General features: G+C 48.1%; 1 protein-coding gene across 1 annotated transcript in view; it reads right to left on the minus strand.

Moving 5' to 3' along the window:
• The window catches only part of Tenm4 (teneurin transmembrane protein 4), a 735,358-nt gene extending 710,082 nt beyond the window's left edge, over window positions 1–25,276 (minus strand). The window contains 1 exon segment of the mRNA XM_052714273.1: window positions 24,135–25,276. The gene's annotated coding sequence lies outside the window, so the exon portion shown is untranslated.
• Window positions 25,277–25,616: the final 340 nt, after the last annotated feature.

A 25,616-nucleotide genomic window follows, 5' to 3' on the forward strand; every position in this document is an offset into this window, starting at 1 on the left:
TCAGGACAGCAGCTGAGCCATATCCCTGCCTCCAGTACACACTCACAACTAAAGTAGTCAAAGAGACTTAAACGCGCGCGCGCGCGCACACACACACACACACACCTGGATTTTTAAAAATACATAGGAAAGAATTCAAAACAACTCCTGCAAGCCATGGTAATATGGAATTAAAAACTGAGGTGCCTCCCTCTGTGCTGAGTCAGTGGCCTTTGTCTGCTCTGTGACTCACTCCAAGGCTTACCAGCTACCTGAGCAGCCAAGAAGAGGAAGCCAAGGCTCACGCCCACAGGTAGGAGTTCTGCTCCTCCTCCTGTTCACATGGGCACCCACAGCAACCACTCCCCTGGGATGGGGTGCTCTCTCCTGGCTCTCCAGGAGGCAGCTGGGACAGCCCATTGCTCTTTCCTTGGAGTCAGGCACAGGTAGTGAAGGCTGGAAGAAAATGAGCACTGCAATCAAAAAAACGTGTTTCAGACCTGACTCTGTGACGTTGCCTTTGTAATGAGCTAAAGAGCCACCACATGTCACTAGCCATGGGTCATGCTGCTTAAAATTCCCCAGCCTCTTTTCCTTAGTGAAAAAGAACTCATCTCCTAGGTTGGTTGTAAGGAAGTAAAGACGTTAGGGTTGGCCGTGTGGTCATGGTTTAGACAAGTTAGATGTCTAAACCATGGTTTAGACAAGTTAGTGTTCTATCCAAGTCTTGATCTTGTGTCCCCTGAAGAGGTTTGATGGTTGATGACACTGCCTTTCTGCCCCCAGCAATGTGGATGCAACAAATAATCCCTGAGTTCCCTCTAGATTCAAGGTAGGGTTTCAGATTGAGACTTTCCATGTATGTTGTACATGTGTGTGTACACATGTGTACTTATGAGAAGGAGGGGGAGGGAGGGAGAGAAAGAGGAGGGGAGAAAAGGAGGGAGAGCGAGATTTTAAAGTTCCCTTAATAGAACACCATTTCAATATTTTTATTCTAATCCACTGTGTTCTCTTCGCTTCATATGTATTTTAAAAGCTTATCTTTGCCTTTTAGCTCTTTCACCAGCAGAAATCCTCCCCAAAACATAGTAAAGGTTTTCTCCCTCCTGATAACATACAAAATAATAGTTAAGTGCTTATTCCTTATACTTAAATTTTTTGATGTTTCCTATAAGATAAGTTGGAAAGGGGCAGAAAAAAAAAAAAAACTGACTCCATTTATCTGAGAAGCTAAGACGTCAGGCAGGGAGGCAGGCTTGTGGCCTGCCAAGGCAGGCAATCAGAGGGACTCTGCAGGCTATCCAAAGCTCTTGGTCCCAGCACATTACTAACGGAGAAACCACTGCTCCAACCCTGTGCATTCAAGAATCCATGGGCTTCATTGTGAAACAGTTCTTGGAGGCACCCTACTCCTCTCTTGGAGACATTCTGTAATTCTTAATTTGAGAGTACTTTCCTCCCTTCACACTAGGAACTGAACCCAGGCCATTAAACATGCAAGACAAGCACTCTACCACTGAGATACAGCCCCATTCAGTTGGGGAATTCCTACATGCTCTTTATCCCACTGCAGATGCACCCATAGGAAAGGCTCCATGGCTCGGGACAATGCAGATACATGTCTAGCCAGCCTTACTTGGCATTTCCCAAACTTATTTGGAAACAAACAGTTTGCCAAAGGTTCTTCTCCCCCACGAAGGGAGAGAACTGTTACTCCCTTCCACACACCACACATTCATGCACAACACAGAAAAACGTGCTTTACAGCAAGGCCAGAGAGCCAAGATGGGGGTGGGGGGCCGGGGAGCAGGGGGCAAGGCAATGCATGTGTTCCAGTTGGATAAACCCAGGCTCAATGATGGTTCCACCAGCAGTGTAGCCTTAGAGACTCCTCTTAACCTGTAAGAGAAGATCCAGTGGGCTCCTGCAGTATTGTGTGTCCCATGAGATGATGAGCTATGACACACACACACACACACACACACACACACACACACACACACACACACACACACCGAGGCATCTGTCACACAGGATTGACTCTGAAAATGTGACTCTCCCTCTTCCTTCCTCTGCAGAATCATAAGCGGAGATGTTGGGAAACATACCAGTCATTTTCTTCTTTTCTTGTAAAACTTAAAACTGAAAACATTTCATATAAGAAGGCGTCTTTGAAGGAAAGGATTCATTCCATGAGTCTGCACATTTTCATAAATAAAGTCATGGGCAGGACACTGCTCTCTTAATATGCACGTGTGTACGTGTGTGTGTGTGTGTGTGTGTGTGTGTGTGTGTGTGTGTGTGTGTGTGTGTGTGTGTATGAAGGAGAACTGAGTATTTTATATAGCTATCTAAAATTTAATAACATGGAATCTGCCTGTGTCAAATATTACTTTATTTAACAGAATGAGATATCACTTGATAGAGTCATAAAGTGCAGTCCTATCAAAATACAGCTGTTATTAACATTACGAACAGCTATTTTATCATGGAGAACGTTATTGAAACCATAATGATGGACACTTTTCAAGTAACTTGTCCCTAGCTAATTTCCAGAGGCCCCTCCCCCCAGAGACTTCATATCACAATTCTAAGCGAGGTTTCACACACAGTAGAATGAGGACTTTAAAATGCTTAAAGGAGAGTCATCTTGGGGTCACTGATAATTAAATAGGAGCTGGAGGAAGAGAATAAGGGAAATGTCTAATCTCTGACTCTGAAATGAAGACACAGATAACATTGGGGCAGCAGCAGCGAGGCCATCCCAAGCTGCAGCACGATTCTTTTCAGTCCAGATGTCTATTTCAAATGCCCACTAAAAGTCTATGATGAACTTTAATTACGAGACACAGCAGATAAGAGTCCATCTCCTTGTTTCCCATTGTTAGGGGTGGTTTGAAGCTGCCAATCATTGCCCCTTCAAAGAGGCCCAAGATACAGAGGCTGGACAGTGAGGGAGGGGCTCTATCTGTTCCGCCCACACCCACAGAGCTGACAGACTCAAGTTAAAATGCCCTAGGGAACTGCAAAGTGCTCTGAACCAGCTTCCCACCACAGCTAGTAGCAATCTCCCTGTGATGCAATACACAGGAACCACGAGGCCCCTCCTCTTCCCACTCTTCAGCCTTCTGAGGCTCATCTTCTCACCTCTGTTCACCTTCATACTCTCAGGGGGTGATATGAGCTGGCACCCTGTAAGCCAACAGGTGATGCGAACCTATATGTACATATGATAGAGTGCAGCCGAGTGTACAGAGCCTTCCAATAGAAACAGCACCAGCTCTGGAGTCAGAAAGACCCAGGGACCTGAAGATCTCGACCCCCACCCTTCCTGTTGGCTTTACCATACTAGCTACACAACCTCTCTGTCTGGAAAATGGAGACAAGCTACCTGCCACCTCCCTTTAATAGGAGGCCACTGGTCCATAACAGGACACCCGATACTGTCATTCTCCTGATAGAAAGGCAGAGGGCCTACAGTCAATGTTTGTCTGCCTCTTTGGTTTCCTATAAAACAGCTCCCTCCACCCTGGAAGAGAAACGCGCTGCAGAGGCCAGCTGAGAAAGAAAAATGTTAAATAATTCAGAAGCACTAACATCAAGTCTGATGTCGGTATAAAAATAGTTACAAAACACCATACTCTTCGTGTTTTTATTACAACAACCTCAGCTCCCTGGTAGAAACAGGAGGAGTGAGGGTCTGGCCTGGCTAGAGCTGGGCCTGGGGTGGGGGCTGGGGCTTGTGAGCTTCCTAGGCTTCATCTGACCTTTCTAATGACTAATTTTTGTGCCGTAGCAGGGCAGGCATTTGCTTGTCACAGCTATATTTTAAAACTGCCTTCTGATAGGCTGGCTTATTTTTAAATCCCAAGTATGCTCAGCTGGGCTGCTGGAAGCACGGGAAAAGCTTTCTCTGCATCTGGTCTTCTGGTACACCCTCCAAAGACTCCAGGCCCGATCCCAAAGTGCAAATTCAAAAGAGAAGACTAGGAAGGCTACTCTAAATCCAGTCCCTCAAGGGATCTAATGCCATGGGTCTATGTCATTCAGAAGGATAGTGCTGTCCCTCAAACCACAAATTCTAGGAATAGCAAAGGACAGTTCTAACAGATAGACACTAAGGCCACAGGACCCTATCGGGTGCTCCACCCATATGACCCTCTAGAAACACCCCCCCACACACACAACCCTCACAGCAGATGCAAGCCTCCACATTTATATAGGTGAGGAAATGGAGGTTTGAGAAAGTGAAGAGACTTCCCCCCCAAAAGTTCCACCTAGTAGGCAGGGCTTGCCGGGGCAACCTGACTCCCAGCTTGTGGCCTCTCCCCCACACTTTCCAGGGGAACTGAGTGTATGGTTTGAAAGGGTCTCCATGAAATATTCAACCACATTCTTAGCTTCTGGCTGCCTCATCCAGACCTGATCTGAAAGCTTACTCAGGGCCTTTTCTCTTGCAGAGGAGCTGCGCAGAAAGAAATTTCCAATCTATACTTAACAAGATGGGGGAAACAGCAACCATTCTTGGCCTGCTGCGGGACACATGGCAAGTCCATGCACACCTGAAGCCCTGGGAGAATTAAATGGAGGCCAGAATCAAACCCACCTCTTCGGGAAGCTAAGAGACCACTGGGTCTATTTCACAGGGAAGAAGAACGGGTGATGAGCAAGTGAGAGTAGGCCTGTGGGGGTAGACGGAGGAGGGAGAGTAACCCTGACCGCAGCAGTTCACGTCCTTACGGAAAACATGCTCTCATCTTTCCAGTCTGACCACAAGCTCTTCTTTCTTTTGGAAGCTTCTCCGGCCTCTGCCAGGCACCGTGGGAATGAGAGCTCTTTCCCAAATGCATCTGCCCTGAGCCAGGCTCTATGCTAGTTCGCTCATTTAGTCCTTAAGTTGGTCTGGTTACCACATAGTGAAGAGGAAAACCCGAAATCCAAGAGTTTAGATAACTGGCCAAAGGTCACACACATCAGCACAGTGCTTCTCAATCCAAGACAATCTTGTATTGCCCCCCCCCCCCCCATTTCCCAGGTGACATTTAACGATGTCTCAGAAAATCACGAATCCGTCACAAGTGGTGGAGAAGGCACCAGAATCTAGTGATCTGGAGGCAACGATGACTATCCTACAATGTATAAGACAGTGCAACCGAGAATCACCCAGTCAATGGTGCCAAGTTTAAGGCAGAGATGGCTGAGCCAGAACTTAAGCAGAGGTCCTCCTGACTCCAAGTAGGTGTTTTAAAATACTCCCTTGGATCCCAAGAGCCCTGAATTCTGAGCAGACTCGCCCACTCCTTTCTTCTCACACCGTATGTAGTCTGAGTTGGAGCTCACTCAGCAACCTCGTGTTGCTTCACCAGTCTTATGCTATGATGGTGCCCAGGATCCTGCTGAGGAACCCCACTGCTGTGTGGTGTTTTGTTTGTGTTCTGACAAATAAAGCTAACCTGAAAGATGAGAGAAGCAAAGGAGCAGCCACTAGTGACTTCTTACCTCTCCAGATCCTCTGACTGAATGGGGCCAAGAATTGTCTCCATCCGTCTTACATTCCTCTCTCCACCTCCTGAGTGCTGGGATCAAAGGCATGACCCTCCCAAGTGCTGGGATTCAAGGCCTGTAACACCACTGCCTGGCTGCTATGGTTATCTAGTGGATAGCTCCACCCTCTGATCTCCAGGCAAGCTTTATTTGTAAGAACACAAACAAAATATCATACATCTCCTTGACAAACAAAATATCATACAACACCCCACCAAAAGAAACCAGCCATTCTCACCCTGGATCTTGGAAGAGAACATTGAGTGTCATTTTCTAGCCCCTGCAAGAAGCCCCTCGGGAGTCTCAACCTCCTTGCTCTCCTCCAGAGATCGGAGGCTCACTCCCACCACAGTAGCCCAGTACTTAGCAAATAAGCTCCTAGCAGCAGATCTGAAGACAGCTTTTCATCCATCTTAGCCTTCCTCAGCATCTAAAGCCCTGGGGGGCGGGTAACTGCTGATGAGCCCTTGATGAGCCTGTAAGAAACTGGCCCTGAAGTCCTGGCTACATACTGCTGAGATCTGGAGTATTGAAGTTGAAGCCAGGCAGGATTATATTCAAACTTGGCTCCATTGTTTACACAGAAGACAATGGAGCATAATAAGTACAGCTGGCAGAGTTGCTACGATGGGCACATGCAAAGCCTAGCTATCTTCACTGGCAGAGTTTGATGCAGAGGACCTGGCTGTCACTCCCTGCCTCTGGTATGAACTTTGTGACACCTGCTGGCTTCCCTCTGGAGTCCATTTCTGAACAAGTGAACTTAATTTTGTGATGATTAGGGGGGTGGAAAACTGAGATGGGTGACAACAGATCAAGAAATGACAACCATGAGAGTTACCATGGCGATGCTTTAAACATGAAAAGTTCTAAGAATGTTCTGGAAATTACAGACAGGCCTGGATGTGTGTGTGTGTGTGTGTGTGTGTGTGTGTGTGTGTGTGTGTGTGTGTGTGTGTGTGTGTGTACACGCCTATTTTGATGCTATGAGGCTGTCACCCAAGCTCAAGTCTGGAATGAATTTTTCCATACTACGTATATATTTGGAATCTTAAGAGAGAGCCTTAAAGGGTCCTTCCAAGAGCTCAAAATAATTTCGAAAACAAGGTTTGATTTAGCAGTAATGGTAGGTGTCTGCTCAAAGGTTTGCCTGAAAATTCAGTGACCTCTGGAGATGGGACCAATCTTGTTTCTGGCACTTGGCGAGTTCCCCACCCGCTTCCATTTCCCATGGGCTAGAAACCTCTATAGGAGGAACACTTGCTTTAGGACCAGGTGGGTTTGTTTATGGACCCAGTTCTCTGACTCACTGTGGCTCATGACTTTGGGCAAGGTGCCTGACCTCTCTGAACCACCTTTGGAAAGAAGGACTAAGAAGACTTCCCTGTGCGAGGCGGGGTTGTTGTTATAGACATTTCACTGTCCCCACCGCTCCATAAGACCTATATGAAACTGATGGCTGGTGAGGTGGTTCGGTAGGAAAAGGCACAGGCTGCTCAGTCTCATGACCTAAATTTGATCATTGGGATCCACATGGTATAAAGAGAGAACTGACTCACAAAGTGTCCACTGACCTCCATACAGAGGAGGAGCACATACACCTACCCACCCATATTCATGCACACACAATAAATAAATTAAAATGTAATTCTTTTTCTTTCTTTCTTTCTTTCTTTTTTTTTTTGTTTTTGTTTTTTTGTTTTTGTTTTTCAAGATAGGGTTTCTCTGTGGAGCTTTGCGCCTGTCCTGGAACTCACTCTGTAGCCCAGGCTGGCCTCAAACTCACAGAGATCTGCCTGCCTCTGCCTCCCGAGTGCTGGGATTAAAGGTGTGAGCCACCATGACCCTGCTAAAATGTAATTTTAAAAAGACCTCCTGGGCTTGTTGTAAGGATTAAATGAGACAATGCAGGCTAGATGCCTTGTACAATTTAGCAAAACACTAAATGGTTTGACCTGTCAGACTCACTTGTCAAGGCACTGGTGTTTCCTCTGTGAACAAAAGGCAAAGATCTCTACCTCCGTAGGGATTAACAGCATTCACAAGAGACTGAGATCAACAAACAGTGGCCAGACCAGACATGAGAGCAGATCTAGGACCCAGCACTTTGGTAGCAACTGGCCAAATTGATGAACGACCCTGACCCTCCAGCTTTCCCAACTTTTACTTCCACTTGCAATCAGAGGAAGGCAACTCCACTTTATAAACCAGAGTTGTAGGATGCTGGCTTCTAGTTAGCTCTCTTCCCTTGGCAACAGCCTCTAACCAGAGAAGCCCGAAGCCTCCCCTGCTCTCACTGTGAAGCTGACTACTCTCCTGCCTGCCTCTGAGGCACTGACAAAGGCAAGTGATGGTGGCTGACTCCCTTGTTATAACAAGCTTTGAATAAACAGTCTCTGCCTGTGCCTATTTGGGTAGTCTTTATTCATTTTCAGTCAATAAGTGTAATAAATAAGTAAATTACATAGCACGCTCTGCCCTTGACCCACCTCCTCTTTTCAGATTATTCTCAACATAGCAGCTAGGGTGATCTTGTTAAAAACACTAGAGCATAACATTTAACACGATGGAAAGAAGAAAATATATAGTAGGGTTAGGGACGCGTGGAACAGTAGAGCAGGGGTGAGTGTAAGGTTCCGACTGCAAATAGATTGTCAATGGCAAGGCTTGGTGAGAAGTGGCTATTGGAGCAGAACAGGGGGTGGGCAATTACCCCTGGGAATATCAAGGGGAACAAGAACAAGAACAAGGGAACTCTTGAAGCAAGAGTGGACTGGATACTCTACAAAGCGAGGAAAAGAGGTTTGGGGCAGGGGGCAGGTGGGGAAGCCTGGTGAGGGTGCTTTGTGAACTTTGAAAGTACATTGGCCATTGCCCTGAGGCAAGTAAGGATCCCTTATTGAGGTCTGAGCAGAGGAGGGACAAGACCAGAGCTATATTTTAATATAGGATTTAAATATAGATGTAAGAAAACAATAGGATCATTCTAGCTGCTAGGATGAAAAGGAACTGCAAGGAGGCAAGGACAGACTGAGAACCCAGGGCAAGAAGATGCCACTCTCCAGATGAGAGAAGATGAGCACAGAGCAATTTGATAACACTAAGGATGGTGAAAATATGTCAGCTTCTGGGTCTTTTTTTGAAGGTAAACCATCCTAAGATCTCCAGATGGTTCTGTATTCAGACATGGAAACAAAAACAGGCATTAAAGGTGATTCCAATGTTTGGGATCTATGAAGCATAGGATGTAGCTCCCACTGGTCAAGACAGGCCAAAGACTATAGGCAGAATGTTTGTTGAGGTAAAAATGAGTTTGGGACGCATCATGTTCAAGACAGCTATGAGATTATTCAAGAGAAATACCCAAGAGGAGGTTGGACTCTTGAGGCTAGAGTTTGGAGAGCACTCTAGAAGAATCTTCCTTCTCCTCTTCTGGGTGCTCAACCTTCCCAGAAATTCTGGAAAGAATGTGTGGTCTAAGTTCAACTGTGTCACCTGCTGCCCACCTCACCTGGCATGACACAGTTTTAAACACACAACCAGAAGCAGAGTGCAGTGAAGGTGTATGCTCTAAGGTCTCCAGAGACACCCTGGTATCCACGGCAAGTGACAGTCTCTACAGCTCCCAACCTAACGTAGGAATGATGAGAACATCTTTGACCAAACTCCTCCCAGACTAGAAGAACCCACATTTGCTTCCTGCTCCTGTGGGTCCATGAACAGCACGGATCAAATGCTCTGAAGTGCTACACCATCTTTGACCTAGAAATTTCAAGCAAAGAAAATGGGTGAAAGGAACTAAACAGAAAATCCCACAGCTGTGTGAACCTCAGCATTATTTACAGGGGTAGAAAACTGGAAACAGTGGGAAATTAGAGAAATAATGGCGCATCCTTGTGATGGAAAATTACATATGTAAATGGCATGCTGGAAAGAAAACTGTAATGGCACGGGAAACAATCTTCACATTAAAGTCAGAAAATAATGCGTATAATTTGCTCTCTGTGGTAGGGGTGAGCAGGATTAGAGGAAGATTACAATTTCAGGTAAAGGACCAGAAACTTACAAACATTAGTAACCCCAGTTCCAGGGGATCTGAAGTCCTCTTCTGACCCCCATCCTTGTGGTGCACACAGATACATGCAAGCAAAACATTCAAGCACATAAAATAAAAGTAAATAAATCTAAAAGAATTTTTTCAAAGACTTGCACATAAAAACAATATTTGCGAGAAGACCAAATGTTGGAGAAAACCGTTGTTTGTGTAGCTACAGGGATGTGTGTTGTCTTCACTTACTATCTGGGTTACCTTAGGCTTTCTAAATGTTCTGGTGTTAGTGCGCATTGTTCATATTATAAGGGAAAAAACACATAAATAAACATGATATTTTTTTCATTTTGGTAGTGCAGAAAATTGAACCCATTGCCACATGTATGCTAGACAAATGCTCTATCATTCAACTATACTTCCTGCCCCCAAACATGAAAAAACTATAACATCTTTAATGTAATACTTTAATAATAAAATTGCTACCTCCTCCACTATATGTCACAAAGCTTAATAGATTTAAGGATGGCAAGGAAGCCTGGAGAGCAAAATGCTCCAACAGCAAGTGCAATTGGTCCCTAGCATGACGATGATGGCCACTGTTTACTACATTGACTGGCACCATGCAGCTGCCACTACAGAGACAACAGCAACCCTGACAGCCAGATGCACACCGCTGATAGACCTCATTCGTTCTACGACGGTGTACAGCTGGTACTTATGGACTTGGGGAGATGAAGAGAAGACTGTAGAAACAGTGGAAGATCAGAGTTTCAGAGCCCTGCTCAACCGAGAACAGGGTGTCCGTCATCAGCACTTGTAGCTCCAGGGAGTCTCTCAGGTGCACTCTCCAATCTGTCGAATAAGAATCTGTGTTTGTGTGAAGAGGCTGTGTGTGGTGTGTGCACGTGTGTACAGGAGCATAAGTGCGTGCTTTTCTACATATGCCTTTAGAGGCCAGAGGTTGACATTGGGTGTCTTTATCTGTCTCTTGATACCTTATTTTTGAGACAGAGTCTAGCAATGAACCGGAGGCTCATCATTTTGACCAGCCTGGCTGGTCAGGGAGCTCCTGGGATTGTTTTGCCTCTGCCCCTCCCAGTTCTGGTGTTATAGGAGCAGGCCAACATGCCCAGCTTTCCCATGGGTGCTAGGGATCCAAACTCTGGTTCTCCTGTTCATGTGGCAATCAATCATTTCTTCTACTGAGTCATCTCTGCAGCCCTGAGAACCTACAACTTAACAAGTCTCGAGCTCGTTCCTACATGCCTTAAGGTATTTCTTGTTTGTTATTTTGTTTTGTCTGTTTCTTGGGACAGGCCTTCCTATGTTGTCCAGGCTGGCCTTGAATGTGTGATCCTCCTGCCTTAGAATCTCAAGTTGCTGGGACTAGAGAAATGCACTATTACATCTGACATTAAAAGGCCTCTCTATAATACAACTCAGTTTCCAGGTTGGAGGTAGATTTGAGATGCTCTCAAGAAAAATGCATCCAAAGGAGTGAGGAATTCCTTCATTTTATTATTTGTATTGACAGTATTCATATTTATGTGTGTGTATTCACACATGTGACTTGAAGGAGGACGTATGTGCCATGGCACATGTGTAAAGGTGAGGGGACAACTGTGTAGAATGTGTTATCTCTTCCACCTTTGCTTAAACCCTAAGCATCATACTCAGGTAATCAGACTTTCATAGCAAGCACCTCCCCTGGTGAAGTCATATTGCCTGCCAAGGACTTCTGAACAAATTGTAGTCATCTACAAGATGTAAAATCTCCCAGACTCCCCAAACTGCAGAGCCTTCAGACCCTTCCACAATGTCAAGTCTCCAGCACAACTTTGGGAGGTTACTACCGGGAGGTGTGTCTTTGACATGCTGAAGGAGATGAGAGGGCCGGCCTCTCTTCTACCTGGGGAAGCAGAAGAATCCCCACAGGCTGGGGGAAGTTGTACAGGAGTGGTTAATGGGTGCAGCCCAGGAGAGCATAAAAAGAGCAGAAGCAGCCCAAAGGCCTAGCCTGACACCTCCAGGCAAGGCAAGGCTTTCCAGATGCAGAATGCAGCTGTTGGAAGGAACAGAGCAGGCCAGGGGAGAAGGCGGACTCTCCCATGGAGATGCCCCAGTTTGCCAGAGGCAGGGTGGAGGGCAGAGCAAGGAGCCTTGATTACCATATTCTAGTCCCCTGGCTTTAGTGAATTAGGTCACTCACCTCATACATAAATTACTCAATATGGGATCCTTTCTGCTTCTTTGAAAAGGGGAAGAAACTAGCGTTTAACGAAGCTCCACTCTGTGAGTCATTTCTCAGCCCTGGCTGTACTTTGTGATCATGGCAGTAGCTTTGCTGGCTCCGTCCCCTCCCCCAACCACACACACACACACACACACACACACACACACACACACACACACACACACACACACAGGTCGAACACTCATGGGGGGGGGGAAGGGGCTGGTTTTCTGTAAGAACATCCCAGGTGAGTCTACCGCAGGGATGGGGTCAGAAATCCCTGTCAGGCACTGTAATGAAACCGTCGCTGGCACTGAACAGTCGTTCAGAGAAGCAGGGGAGAGAATCTTCATGGCTTTGTAGATGATCAAGCTGGTGCAGGAAGCAGAGAGACAGTAGCTACTGCACCAGGATCTGCTCAACAGGGATGTCTGGCTTGCCACTTCTACAGACATCTTCATTATCAACAGGCAAAGATGCCGAGGTCCTGGAGCCAGGCTTGTCCAACCTTGCAACCAGGATCTTCAAATCCTCCTATGTCTTAGACAACCCCCCCCCACCCCCCCACCCCCCCACCCCCCCCACCCCCTGCAGCGCAGACCTCTGCCCACCACTGAATTGCACTCACAGACTTCAGAAGCAGGTCAGAGGACCCAGAGCTGAGCAGATGGTGGAATAAGAAGAAATATGTCAATGCCAGAAGCCACCACTGGCACAAAGGACACTGACCAAAAGATACTACACAAGTACCACACAAACCCTTTGGAGACAGACTTCGATTTCCCATTTTATTACTGAAAAGAGGGTAGGTGCTCAGAGGATTTCTATGCACCTTGTTTGAATGTATACAACCACCAGGTGACAAGACAGAATTCAGCCTTCACTGTGCTGGCACCTCCCCAGTCTTGCAAGACTTGCCCCCCCCCCCCCCCGCCCCCAGGCAAAGCACTCTACAAAACCACAGCACAACGGAGAGCCATCAGCAATTAAAGGAAAAGGAACTCAGAACTTCGCTGTACCTCAATCAATTACTTTTCTTTCCTTCTCGTTTCTCTTTGTTTACTGTGGTGCTGAGGATTGAACCCAGGGCCTTGCAGTGCCAAGCAAACCCTCTGCTACTGGGTGAAAAGTCATTAAATCACTTTGAAGGTTCTGGGAATAATCATGTTGACTCAGCAGTAACAAGGACTCCCAAGCTTGTCATAAATTATCTTTCCCAATAACCACGCTAGCAACCCTGCCAACTTCTGAATATTATTCCCATTTGATGAACAGAGAAACTAAGGCATGCAGACGTTAAGTAGCTTGTCAAGGTCCCACAGAAGAAGGCCTTAAAACTGGGAGTGGTAACTCAGTGCCACTTTGAGATGCCAGGGGAGAAAGCTCGGGAGGAGATTGCTCAAGGTTGTCGTGAGTGTACTGATCTACAGTCCTAGACACTTCCTGGAATGTGGCTCCACACTGAGCCTCACAGCCACTGTCACTTAGCAGCTTGGGACTATTTTTTAGTTAGGGGCCCTTTGAGTTTTAATCAGTCAGCCCTGCGAACAAGGCATTCCAGCTTTATTTATTCCTTGGGAGAGAGAAGCAGCAAGGGCGGAGACTGGATAGGGGCTTACACGGCATTTCAGCCCTATGCACTGCAAGGAAGCCCATAAACACAATGGACCAGGTGGAAAACAGCTTCCTAGTCTGGACCAGAGACAGATGGGGACCACAGCCAGCCACATCTGTACCAGTTTTGGCTCTACCAATCTGATAAGCCTGTCAGATAAGGATCATAGAACCACAAGACAGCTTCTACCTTCCTCTGGAGAGTGGGGATCCCACAAATCTCCAGGGAACATCATGAGTGTACATTCTAGACAGTGCACACCAGGCCCTAACATCATCTGGATCTCTACTTGCTTGGACTGGATCTTTACTAACGTGAACACCAAATCCTCACTGCTATGAGATGTGAGGTTGATTTACTGCACTCTCTATTATTAATAGATGAGGACAGTGAGGCACAGGAAGGTTCACTCAAGGTTTCCATGCCAGGAAGGTGATGGTTCAGGGTCTGAGTACCAGTTCTTCCTCTGAACACAGTCTCCAAAGTTGTTGGTCTTCTCATTATCCTACCCTGCTCATCTGAGTCACCTCAATGTCTTCTCTTTTTTTTCCTTCCTTCCTTCCTTCCTTCCTTCCTTCCTTCCTTCCTTCCTTCCTTCCTTCCTTTCCTTTTCCTCTCTCCCTCCTTCCCTCCTCCTCCTTCTTCTCTCTCTCTCTCCCTTCCTCCCTCTCTCCCTCCTTCTCTCTCTCTCTCTCTCTCTCTCTCTCTCTCTCTCTCTCTCTCTTTCTCTCTTTCTTTCTTTCTCCTTCTCTGAACCTGGAGCTTGCCAAGTTGGCTATCAGTGAACTTCAGGGATCTCTCCCCCACCCAGCACTTGGGTAGCAGGCAAATGCTACACCCAGCTTCATACATGGCAGCTGGGGTCCCAGGCTGGAATACAGCATTATGGAGGTGAAGACAGGAGGATCCACGGAGCTTACTCCCCAGCCATTCTCGCTGAAAGTTAGATGTCCTCAACGTTCCCTGAAAGATCCTGTTCCAAAAAATAAGGTAGTGAATAGCTGAAGAAGATACCCACCGTCATCTCTGGTCTCTGCAAGCATGCACACACACATACAAACAAACAAAACAAAAAACATAGACAGGTATAAATAGGGATTCAATAAATAAAATGCTTTACTACCAGTTAAATATGGTTGAAAACCTCACTGGGTATGGTGATGCACACCTGTCATCCTAGCACTTGGCATGCTGAGGCAAGAAGGCTGCAAGAATAACATTAGCTGGAACTACTTATTAAGTTCTAGGCCAGCCTAAGCTATACAGCAACCCTGCTTCAAAACAAATAGACAAATAAATAAATATAAAGGAAAGGAGGGAAGGAAAATTTTTAAAAAAGAAATCAAAAACAACTTTTCTTTTCTCTTTTTTTTTTTTTTTTTTTTTTTTCTTTTGAGACAGGGTTTCTCTGTGTAGCTTTGGTGCCTGTCCTGGCTCTTGCTCTGTAGACCAGGCTGGCCTTGAATTCACAGAAATATGCCTGGTTCTGCCTCCCAAGTGCTGGGACTGAAGGCGTGCACCACCATGGCCCGGCTCAAAAACAACTTTTAAACTTTGTATAATATTTTAAACTTTGTCCAGCCCATTCCTTACTCTTTCCTCAACTAATAAGCAACACTGCAGGGAATTTTGCTATTCTGAAAACTTCTCAGTCTGTCTCTGAGTATCTTCCTTGGCTGAGTCCCTAGAAGTGGAATACTGGACTAAAGGGAGGAAGGGTTTCTGAGACTTCGGACAGTTACTGCCCAGTTGCTTTCCTCGGAAGAGTACATTCATTTGCATTTCCACCAGTGCAGAAGGAAAGTACCTCTCTCCCACCACTCTCTCCAGGAGCCAGCATTGTCTTAAAAATAATCTTGGCTAATAAGAGAGGTGATAAATAATAACATGAGTCTTCAAAGAGGCGCAGGGTGCTCATCTTACAAGGGATGTGTGGCGCTGCCAGGATTTGAGTTCATCATTTGCTGTCTAGAGTTGGCTCCCTAATGGCTACCCCAAAGTGCTGTGCCGCAGTTTGAGCTACTCAGTATTCTTTATGTGATAGCCAGTTTAGAGAAGTTTTATATTTTAGTTCCATGAACGGCAAGGACTTTTGTCTTATTCTTTGATTATCCCCGTTATCTAAGAACTTTCCACATCTATGGAAGCATTCTCTAACTGCAGTATCTGTTATGGTAGCCACTATCCATAGACGGCTTTTGAGCCCTTGAAAAATGGCTTCTGCAGCTGGGGAAACGGGAGTCTTAATTCTGTTGTATCTCAGTTAAATTTAACTTCCTTGTGACTAGTGACCACTGAACTAGATTATGCAGCTCTTTGCTGTCTATTGCACTGTAATACACACTATTGAGTGAAGAACTCAGGTTGTCTCCTAACTCCACCTGCCACTACCATATTTCCATCAGGGCGAGAGTTGGCCTCTTACCCCCTCAGCTTCGTGTGTCCATTTATTCTCTCAAATGGAGGGCTAATGCTACTTATCAGTCATGTGGGGTGATGTAGGGATCAGCTAATTAATGTTTGCAAAGAGCTGCATTACTAACTGGTTCTCAGAATAATTGCACCTTAATAAAACGTTTAAACAACCAGTTCTCATCCAGAGGCCAAAGAAGAGCTGGGTTTATTTAGTAAAATGCTGGTTTCTCTGACTCATCCTGAACTGGGCCCTTTCACTGTGGACCTTATCAAAACAAGCCCCTCATTGGGAAGGTTCTATCAATCAGCAGATACTGATATGGGTCTTCATTGTGGAGTTGCTATTACAAGTTTGATGAGGAAATTAATAATACAAACAAGATTGGGGAGGGTGGATATTTAACCAACTTGAACAAATTGCTTTTAAGCTCTTAAGCACTTTAATTGCTTACATGATAATGATGTATATTTGTAAATGTCTTGATCTACTCCCAAAGTTGGCCGGGGGGGGGGGGGGGGGGAGGAGAAACTCTTCTAAAAACAACCAGTTTGTTAAGTGCTAAATTTTGATGACATGGCATTCTAGAAAGTTTTACGGTTGCCATTTTATGGAACAGAGGAGGTAAGAGCTAGAGAGACTCACTATCAAATGTCAGTTCCAGGCATGTGACCTTGGGCAAACTGCTCCTCTTTACCAAGCTTCCTCATCTGGAACAGACTCCAATGGCACTTGATAGGTGTTCCCTTGATTCTTGTCTCTTATCTTTCACTCCTTCACAACTTAGGACAAGAGGGTTCACTATACCCTTCTAGCTGTGTCTGTGGACATGAGGATGCCAGGGATCAAGACCCATAAGGTAAGACAGATGCTCTCTTTCTAATACAAGCCCTCAAATCTAGGATAGCTAGAACCTCTTGGTGTCTGGGGGTCACTATTGTCATGTTCTAAAAGAACATCAGAGAAGAAGGTGCTTGGAAACATTCTCCTCAGCACGTGCTTTGGACACAAGCCTGGCGTCCAGTAGTAAATCGGTTGAAAGTACAATTCTTGAGTCCTCCAGCCCACTGAACCAGAATATGCCTCTTAACGGGATTCTCATTTAGGTGCAGACACATGTTCAACTCTGAGCAACACTGGTTCCCAATGCCTCAAAGCTACTCTCCTCTCCCAAGGCAATTTCAGAGTGAGGAAAACTGACTCTAGGGATTAGCGAGGTATATGCAAAGCTCCTGCCCTTTTGTTTGACTTTCAAAGGGTTTGAAGAGCAAACCTCCAAAAACCAACAGGTGTTTCACAGCAAGAAAATAGACTTTTTCGGGGGGGGGGGGGGATTGTTTGTTTGTTTATTGTTTTGAGACAGGAGCTCTCTAGTTAGCTCAGGCTAGCCTTAAACTCACTAGGTATCCCAGGCCAGGCCGGAACTCTTCGCCTCCAAGCACTGGGATTGCAGGTATATGGCTTCAGACCCAGTTAAAATCCCCCCCTTTTTTGAAGCCTAATTTCTAGGATGCTAATGGTTAACTGATTGCCCTTGTTATCCTCTGTCTCTCAGCTCCCATATCACAGCTGAACATGGGACAAGTGGGGAGAAGTGGGCAGTGACCACTGCTCTATGGACTGCTTCACTTGTGGGTTTCCACCTGTTCTTCCCAACAAAAGAAAAGCCAAGACAAATGACAAAAACATTCTTTCACTTTCCTTGATGAAACCAGAGTGTCGTGAGTATCAAAGGCAGCATCTAAACCTTGTCTGAAGTCAGAGGCAGTGACCAACAGAGCCACGCGCTGTATAGTGACAAGCCGTCATCCAACAACCCTGAGGTGACCTTTTTAACGGATCTAAGGGAACTCCTGATTGCTCCTGCTGAGGATGGGGACACCTTGGGAATGGGAGGCTTCCCTTACCGGTTCCACAGAGTTCTGTGTCAGATGACAAGTCATCTAACCACAGGGAATCAATCTTTTCTGGGTCACAGAAAAGCAACCAGGGAAGGACCAAGGCTGACAAATATCCCCTCTGACTGAAGTGGATGTGTACTGAAGGGATGAGATACCCAACTGATTTTGCTTTTGAAACAGCAAGTAGGTACAGTGAGTGATTTATTTACCCATTGCCCTGGGATAGTGAAGAGAACCAGGGGTTGATTTAGAGTGCAATGCCACTTGGCAGGTGGGGCAACCATGCTTCTTTGAGAACTGTGTCCCTCTCCACTGTCTCTCCCTGGGACCTCCTAGGTCAACTGAAGGCCTGGGAACCAAGGAAAGGGAAGAAGTGGAAAGTGTGGCGCTACCCTCTCTGCAAGTGCTGGAAGGCACACTCACTTCTCCAGGGAACTGTTTGTCATTTATCACGGAGCCAACCCCACCTCCAAGGCGGAGGAACATATTTACATATCTCAACTCCACTTCTGGCTGAAGCACCAGAAAAAGTGATGATTCCAAGACAGCCAGGGAAGAAAAATGTTCTTGGAAAAAAGAGAATTCGACTATCAGTTCAGCAGAACATCTCAAAGTTATGCAAATCCGCTGTGAGGTTTGCATGTCACCTCTCCTCTCCTCCACCACCTCAGTGTCCAAGCTTAGAGGGGATGGGAAAGTAAACAGTCAGAGTCTAGCTTAAAAAAATGTAGACAACACAGCTTACCCTACTGCTTCTCGTGTGTGGCAGAGCCTTGGTACAGTACATGCCTTTGACTCTGCAGTCCTACTTTCTAGGAATTTGTTTTAAGGAAATGCTCAAATTCTGTGGAATGTACAAAGCTGACTATTGTGGTTATGTTACAACAAAAGACTAAAAGTAAACAAGAAATCAAAAAGTGAGCACTGGCTAAACAAAAGCATGTCATATTAAAACATCTGGGCTCTATACTGCCATTGGAAACTATTGCCTCTCTCTCTCTCTCTGTGTGTGTGTGTGTGTGTGTGTGTGTGTGTGTGTGTGTGTGTGTGTGTGTTTGCAAGTGTGCGCGCGCACGCATGCCCGCCTACAGGATGTTACAACAGGATAGAACTATATGCTTTATTGCTAAGTAAAAATGAGCATTTAAAATATTACAAATATGATCTCACTTCTTCTGTACTCATAAGGTCTCAAAATACAACCCCACAGCAAGTAAACCTATTTTGATTTTGTTTTTGTCTATATTGTCTGAATTTCTTCAATGACAACATTTTACCTAGGTTATCTAAGTAAAAACAACAGAGAAAAAGGATGACAAAGTAATAAATACATAACCCATACAGTACACACCATATATGTATGTGTGTGTATGTGTATGAACACATGCACATAAACATATACACATTTATATTTACAAGTTCCATTACTTTCCTATGGAAAGTTACAAGGTTTGGGAATCCTTACTTAGCTGCCTGGGAACTGGGGCACGTTACTTCTAAGTGTCTCCTACAGCTGTCTGCCAGAGCAAAGCAAAGATGAAGTGATATGGCTCTCAGTTACAATAAACTTGTGTGATAGACCATGCAAGAAGGCAGGTAAAAATTGGCCCCTTAGATCTAAAGTTGACTTTAATTGACCCTCCTAGGCTTTTAGAATCAAATTTGCAAGGGTGTGGTTTGAATCCTATTGTTCCTTCATCTCACTGTTTAGATTTATGGATGTGGGAGACTGTCCTGGGCCTGGGGATACAAAAGCTGGGGCCAGGGCCGAGCAGTTCTCTGTCTGAATAGGACAAGCGGCTAAGGACTCAGGCACTCAGGCAAGCACTTGCATGACTGTTTATTCAATCTCGGTTTCCTCCAACCTCCCTCACAGTTCAAGAGTAGAAATTGGCGTCATCAATTGAGTCCCACACTGGTGTTGTCCAACAGTCTTTCACTTAAATTCCTAATCACCTCTTTTCCCAGTTGTAACTTCTGATCTGAAAATACCAGCTTATATAATATGCCAATCTGCACAAGGATGTAATTCTGTCAGAAAAAAAAAGGGGACCCAATGAAACACAAATTCTAACAAAACTGGAAATGACTTTTCTAAGAAAAGAGAAGATATTTTTGTTTCAAGCACTTGAAGCTGGTTTTAAACAGACTTTGGATGCGATGTTGCTGGTTCTTTGGGCACTGTTGATTTCTGTGACTAACCTCTTCCAGCAAATGGACAATACTAGAGAAAGCTAGAAGAGGTGGGACAGAATGATCATCTGTGAAGTTTGCAGAGGTTTCGTGGGCGCCAGGGCTTACAGCATCGTAAAGTAGATGGCATTATCACATTTTGCAGGGGAGAGAAGTGAACCTCCCAAAATAACCTGCCTAAGGCCACTCGGTCACAATCCCTAATGCGGAATCCCCATCAACATCCTCCCACAAAATAACAAAAGGCTGAAGGGATTATACTAAAAAGAATTAAATTCTATTGGAGGAGACTCCTCTAACCCAATGCCCACCCTTCTGCGGGAACATCTGCTCACTACTTAGCATTCCAGACCATGCCATTTGCTGTGCTCCTTAAACAGAGCACTGGTTGTGACCCCCCACCCCACCCTGGGGCAAGGACTGACTCTCCTCCACAGGGTGGTTTCATGGCTTAATGCCCAAAGCCTACTTCCACCCAGAGATGACTTGATTAAAAGCAAGACTGGCAAACCAGGAGCGGGAGAAATCTCTAGAGAATGGAATCTCTCCATCCCTCACACCTTCTCCACCCAAGAACATGGTAATTTCCCAAGCTACCCTGCTTCCTGCCCCGACTCACTTCAGTAACCAGCACCAGGAGGAAAAGCTGCTAAACCATAAGAGCATCTACAGAGGCATCCACCACTCTAAATATCCACAAGGACCTAGGCCTGACAATTAAGTGCTGGGAGCAGACATGAAGTACACACTGACCCAGTCCCTCTAGGAGAAAGGGCGTGCTTCCTTCTTGTCACCCTCAACAAAGAAAACGGATTCTTTTACAGGAGTCTTACAATGCCTAGAAATAGGAAAAGCCCACTTTCAGGCTATGGTCTGGCCTGGTCACAAACCTCTGGACTCCTCTCTCCAACACACACACACACACACACACACACACACACACACACACACACACACACACAGAAAACTTGTTCTCACTGCCACCACCTGTGAAAACAGTCTTTGTAACTTTAGCATAAAGAGAAACCGGCAAAGTATAGCTGCAGGGCGCTTGAAGCGCACCCAGGGTCTTACAGAAAGTGATCAGGCATTGGAAAGGGTGGGATACTGATACATGCTGGGACCCAGGCTGGATCTCGCTCCTGGTGGGAACTTGGCTGCCACAACTCCGGTTTCGGTGACCAGGCCCCGCCCACTCTGCAGCCAGGCCATCGACCACTGATCAGGCAGGCCACCAAAAAGCCCTAGGCCGAGGGCGCCCGGCCCAGGTTGGCAGAGAGCTGAAGGGGGCCTCAGCCAACGCTGGGAAACCCTTCCCGGAGGCTTCTAGAGGTGGATGGAGAGGCAAGTCACGTGGGGCCAGAAGCAGGGCTGGGGAGCTAAGTGTCAGGCCCCGAGAACTGGGAAACAGGTTGTCGCCGAACCCATCCCCACCCCCAAGCCGCGAACTGACTCCCGCCATGCCCTGGGAGCGAACCCGGCCGCCTCCGGGGTGCAGTCCTCCTTTCCCAGCTCCAGCAACTGGGCCAGAACCACTAAAGCAGCCCAGGCGAAGGCGCCTTCAGCAAGGTCAGGACGAGGCCGGCCGGCACCTGGGGATTTTTCCCAGCCCAGCATTGGCTTTGCAATCGCATTGTTAAGGATCATGGCAGAGGCAGGAAATCCGAACAGCCCCACAGGTCTGCGCGAGGGAGGATTTATTTTACAGCGCCGAACACACTCAGACAGACTCGGGATTTCAGGGGGGAGGGGATGCGGAGTTTCAGGACGCTGGAATGTGGCAAAAACAAAACCCTCCCCACCCATGCACGCTATCTTCTGACTTAGGGGAGGGAGTTCAGGGCCACCAAGTCTCAGACTTCAGCGTTCCGCAGGGTTCTGCCAGAGCTGGGATAGCTTTTCCCCTCTACAGGCGAAAAACAAGATTTAAAAACACTCCACTACTGTGGTTCTCTATCAAAGCCCATCAACGTGCGACAGGCTGCGGCAGCGAATGGAGGCAGCGAGATGGGGAGCGGGGGAGGGCAGGTGAGCGCAGTAGAAACAAACTGTTTTCCGTCCAGGAGAGAGGCGAGGGGACAGAAGCCATATCACGCACCCATTCCGATCGCATCCGCATTAGGTACATAAATCCTTGCTCCCCCACCCCCAACCCCTCATAGAGGCAAATACTCTACTTCCTAACCCACCACCACCACCCCGACCTGGGCCTGCATGCCTGGGGCACCTGGACATTTCTAAAACGGACACGGGGGCAGGGGCGCAGGTTTCTAAACAAGTGAAGGACGCTGGATTTAAAGACAGGGAGGGGCGCCGAGAGGGGCCAAGGAGAGATTCTTGGGACTGCCTAGAACACCGATTTTCCTAAAACTACGTTCCATGGAAGGCCTTCCAACACCCACCTCCCCGGGTTACAAGGCTCCAAAGGACTCAAAGAAACCCGAGTTCTGACCCGCTTTTCTTCACAGATTGATCTTGGATCTCCACCCACTCAGTCCCTGCTTCAGTAGCTGGCTCCTTGGGGGTGGGGGGGGGGGCAGAGCTTTAGCACCCAAAGCCCATTTCAGAAGTGGGCGCCTCGGTACAAGATGTCCAGCTCTCCATTCTCGAAGTGGATCTCCCTCCCAGGTACTTACAGTCCTCAAGCAGGAAAACTTTCAGCAAGAACCGGGTGCTCGCAACACAGTTCTGGGTAATCACCGAGGCAGCTTATATAATTGCCCGCGATACTGTTCGGCAGATATCCTCCGTGCACGGCCTCACAGCTCAGCACATGGGCACCCTCTGGCCTCGGCGCTGGGGATCGCGAGTGTGCCCCACCGGCGCCTTCTACGAAGCAGCAGGGCGATCTCCAGGGCAAATCAAACGCCAATAGTGCGCTCAGATTCCCCGCAAACCCGGGCTAACTCCCTGCGTCCCTGTAGCTGCGTTGGTGGCTTACTGTTAACAGCATGTGTACAAACCTTCTCTCCAGGGTTGGAGAGGGGGGTGGTGACTGGGTGGGGGACTGGTGTAGGTCTGAAGAGGGGAACCTGAGCAAAACTCTCATTCACACAGAACCCGAGTTCAGAAACCGTCTTAACGTATCCCACTGAAGGGGGTGCCAATTTCCAAAGTTAGAGACCACGCAATTGAATTTCCAGTACTTTCCAACCTGGCCTAGGCGGGGGCAGGGCAAAGAAGAGGAAGGCAGTGGCCGGAGACACCCACCTAAGGACCCGCCAAGAAGCACCGACCATTCAAGCCATCTCCCCCCTCCCCCCGCCAAGTAGTTAGCGGGGTATTCTTGGGTTACATGTGGACGGAGACACGGACACACACACACACACACACACACACACACACACACACACACACACACATTCCGCGCCACCACCTTCTGTCCGCTCCTCCAATGTAAAGACTGCATTTTTAAATCACTAGAAAAATGACTAAGGAGCTCAGAGATCACATTTCAATATGCAGCACATTTCCTGAAGCTGGGGGTGCAAGTAGTCACACACTCACACCCGTGAACCCCCAGAGAGTCCGCCCAGTGCCTGCAGCCTCAACTCGCTCCGAGACAAACCGAATGAGAAACAACGCGGACCAGGAGGATAGGTAGCCTGTGGGGTTGCAGAGGGCGTGCGGCTTGGGGGTCGCGTCCCTGGGTTCCCGGCTCCAACCGCAGCGCGCACGGGGGCCGCTGCAGCTGGCTGTCGCCCCGCAGGGCAGGCTGCAGCACGGGAGCCCGGCGCCGCCTCGTGGGCTCCTCCAGCGCCCGCCGGGAATCTGGGGCGGGCGAGTCTGCAGAGGAGCTGCGGGCGACTGGGCCATGGTGGGGGAAAGGAGTCGGGTGCATCAGACGAACCTGGACCGATCCCACCCGTGGTCCAGAGTCTAGGGCTGGCTCCCACCTCTCCACTCTCCCCCAGCACTCGCTCCCAGGCTCCAGTCCGCGGCGGACTCCCGGGGCTGCGGTGGCCGAGGCTCTGGGCTCCAAGCTCCTTGCCTTGCCGGCAACCTAGACGCCCGGCTCTCCTTCTCTTCCTCCCTCCCTCCCCGGTGCGGAGCAGGAGTGCAGGCTAGCATCTCCCGGAGCCCTCAGCGAGCTGCATGAGCTGCCCGGACCTGCGAGCGCAGAGAGAGGGGCGATGGAGCTGGCGAGCCGCCGCCGCGGTCCCCAAGGCGCTTTTTCGGTAGAGCTGATCACGCCGCCTTACCGTGGCTGCAGGCTGCCACCGCCGGGGAAGCGGGGACGAGGACGGCGGGGAGGTGAGGCACTGCGCCGCTGGCTCCACCGCTTCACGAGCCGGATAGAGGCGACCAAGAAGGATCAGGTCCGGGTTCTGCGCTCAGCTCCGACGAGACCAACAATAGCTCCCGCGGGGAGCGGAGCCCCAGCGAGCCTCCAGCGGCGCGCACACGCCGGGCTCCGGCTCCCGGCCGCTCCCGGCCGGCGTCCCTGCCAGCACTGCTGCCCCACATGAAACAGCTGCAATCCCGAGGATTCTGGGGGTTGGGGCGGGGGTGAGCGCGCGGGTGTGTGTGAGTGTGTGTGTTTAATAGCTTCCCTCCTCTTCTTCCCCTCCCTGCCTGCTCGCCTGCCTGCCTCCGTCCCCCACCCTCGCTCTCTTACACACAGGGCGAGCTAGCGAGCGAGACACACTCACACACACGCACGCACACACGCGCGCGCGGACACACACACACACACACACACACACACACACACACACACACACACACGCAGGTTACATGAATGGGAGGCGGGAGCCAATCCTAGGAGCCCCGGCGAGCCGCGCTTAGAGTAGGGCTGCACCACGGCGCCGGGGGGCGCCACACAGGTGATGAGCCCCTCCTCCCGTGGCTACTCGCCCTCCTCTCCGCTCACACGTCTCTGTTGTGTGCATGTCTTCCCTTATCTCCTCCATCCCTTTCTCTGAGCTGCTTTCTCCATCTCCTCATCTCATTTTCTCTCTGGAATTCTCCAAGCTCTTAAGTTCAGTATTTTTCTCGGATTCCTCTTTGACCCTCCCTTCTGGCTTCCTCAGAGGCCCTTCGAAAACTTTCTCCTTCCCTGCCCCTACTTTTCACTACTTCCTTCCCTCTTGTCTTTTGTTCTCATTCATTCCCCTCCGAGTTGCCCGACTTCTCTCTCTCCTCACACTTCTCTGCTGGTCTTGGCCTCCCTCCTTGCCTAACCCCCTGAAATGCTTTTCCAAGCCTCCAACTCTTCCCGGGGGTTGCCTTTGCCAGTTGCAGCAGCTGCTCGGCCAGAGATATTTAATGATTCCTTCCTTGGGCATGCAAGATGCCTTAAAGAAAGGCCTTCCTTCCTCGGACAACTTCCCCAAAACCATGGTAACAGCTACTGAGTCATGATAGCAATCACTGGGGGTGAGGGTGGGGGTGGGGGACAGTAGTGAATATAGTCCAAGAAATTCCGATTCCTCTTGAATTTGGATCGTAACTGACAGCATATTACCAAGGCAAGGACGTTTGTTTGTGATGGAGAGAGAGACAGCTTGAACTCAGACTTTTCCGAGAGAGACTAAAGGAATTCCCACCTGAAGTCAGCTTCACGCTGACTATTGCAGGACTTGACTTTAGAATATTTCCCCTCGCCCAGCCTCACTTTGCTCACCTGTAAAACAGGTTATTGCCATCTCACTGGAAAGAACAATGGACAGAAAGCATTGGAG

Source organism: Peromyscus californicus, unplaced genomic scaffold (genome assembly GCF_007827085.1).
Source record: "Peromyscus californicus insignis strain IS unplaced genomic scaffold, ASM782708v3 Scaffold_4__1_contigs__length_199733344, whole genome shotgun sequence".
Lineage (NCBI taxonomy): Eukaryota > Metazoa > Chordata > Mammalia > Rodentia > Cricetidae > Peromyscus > Peromyscus californicus.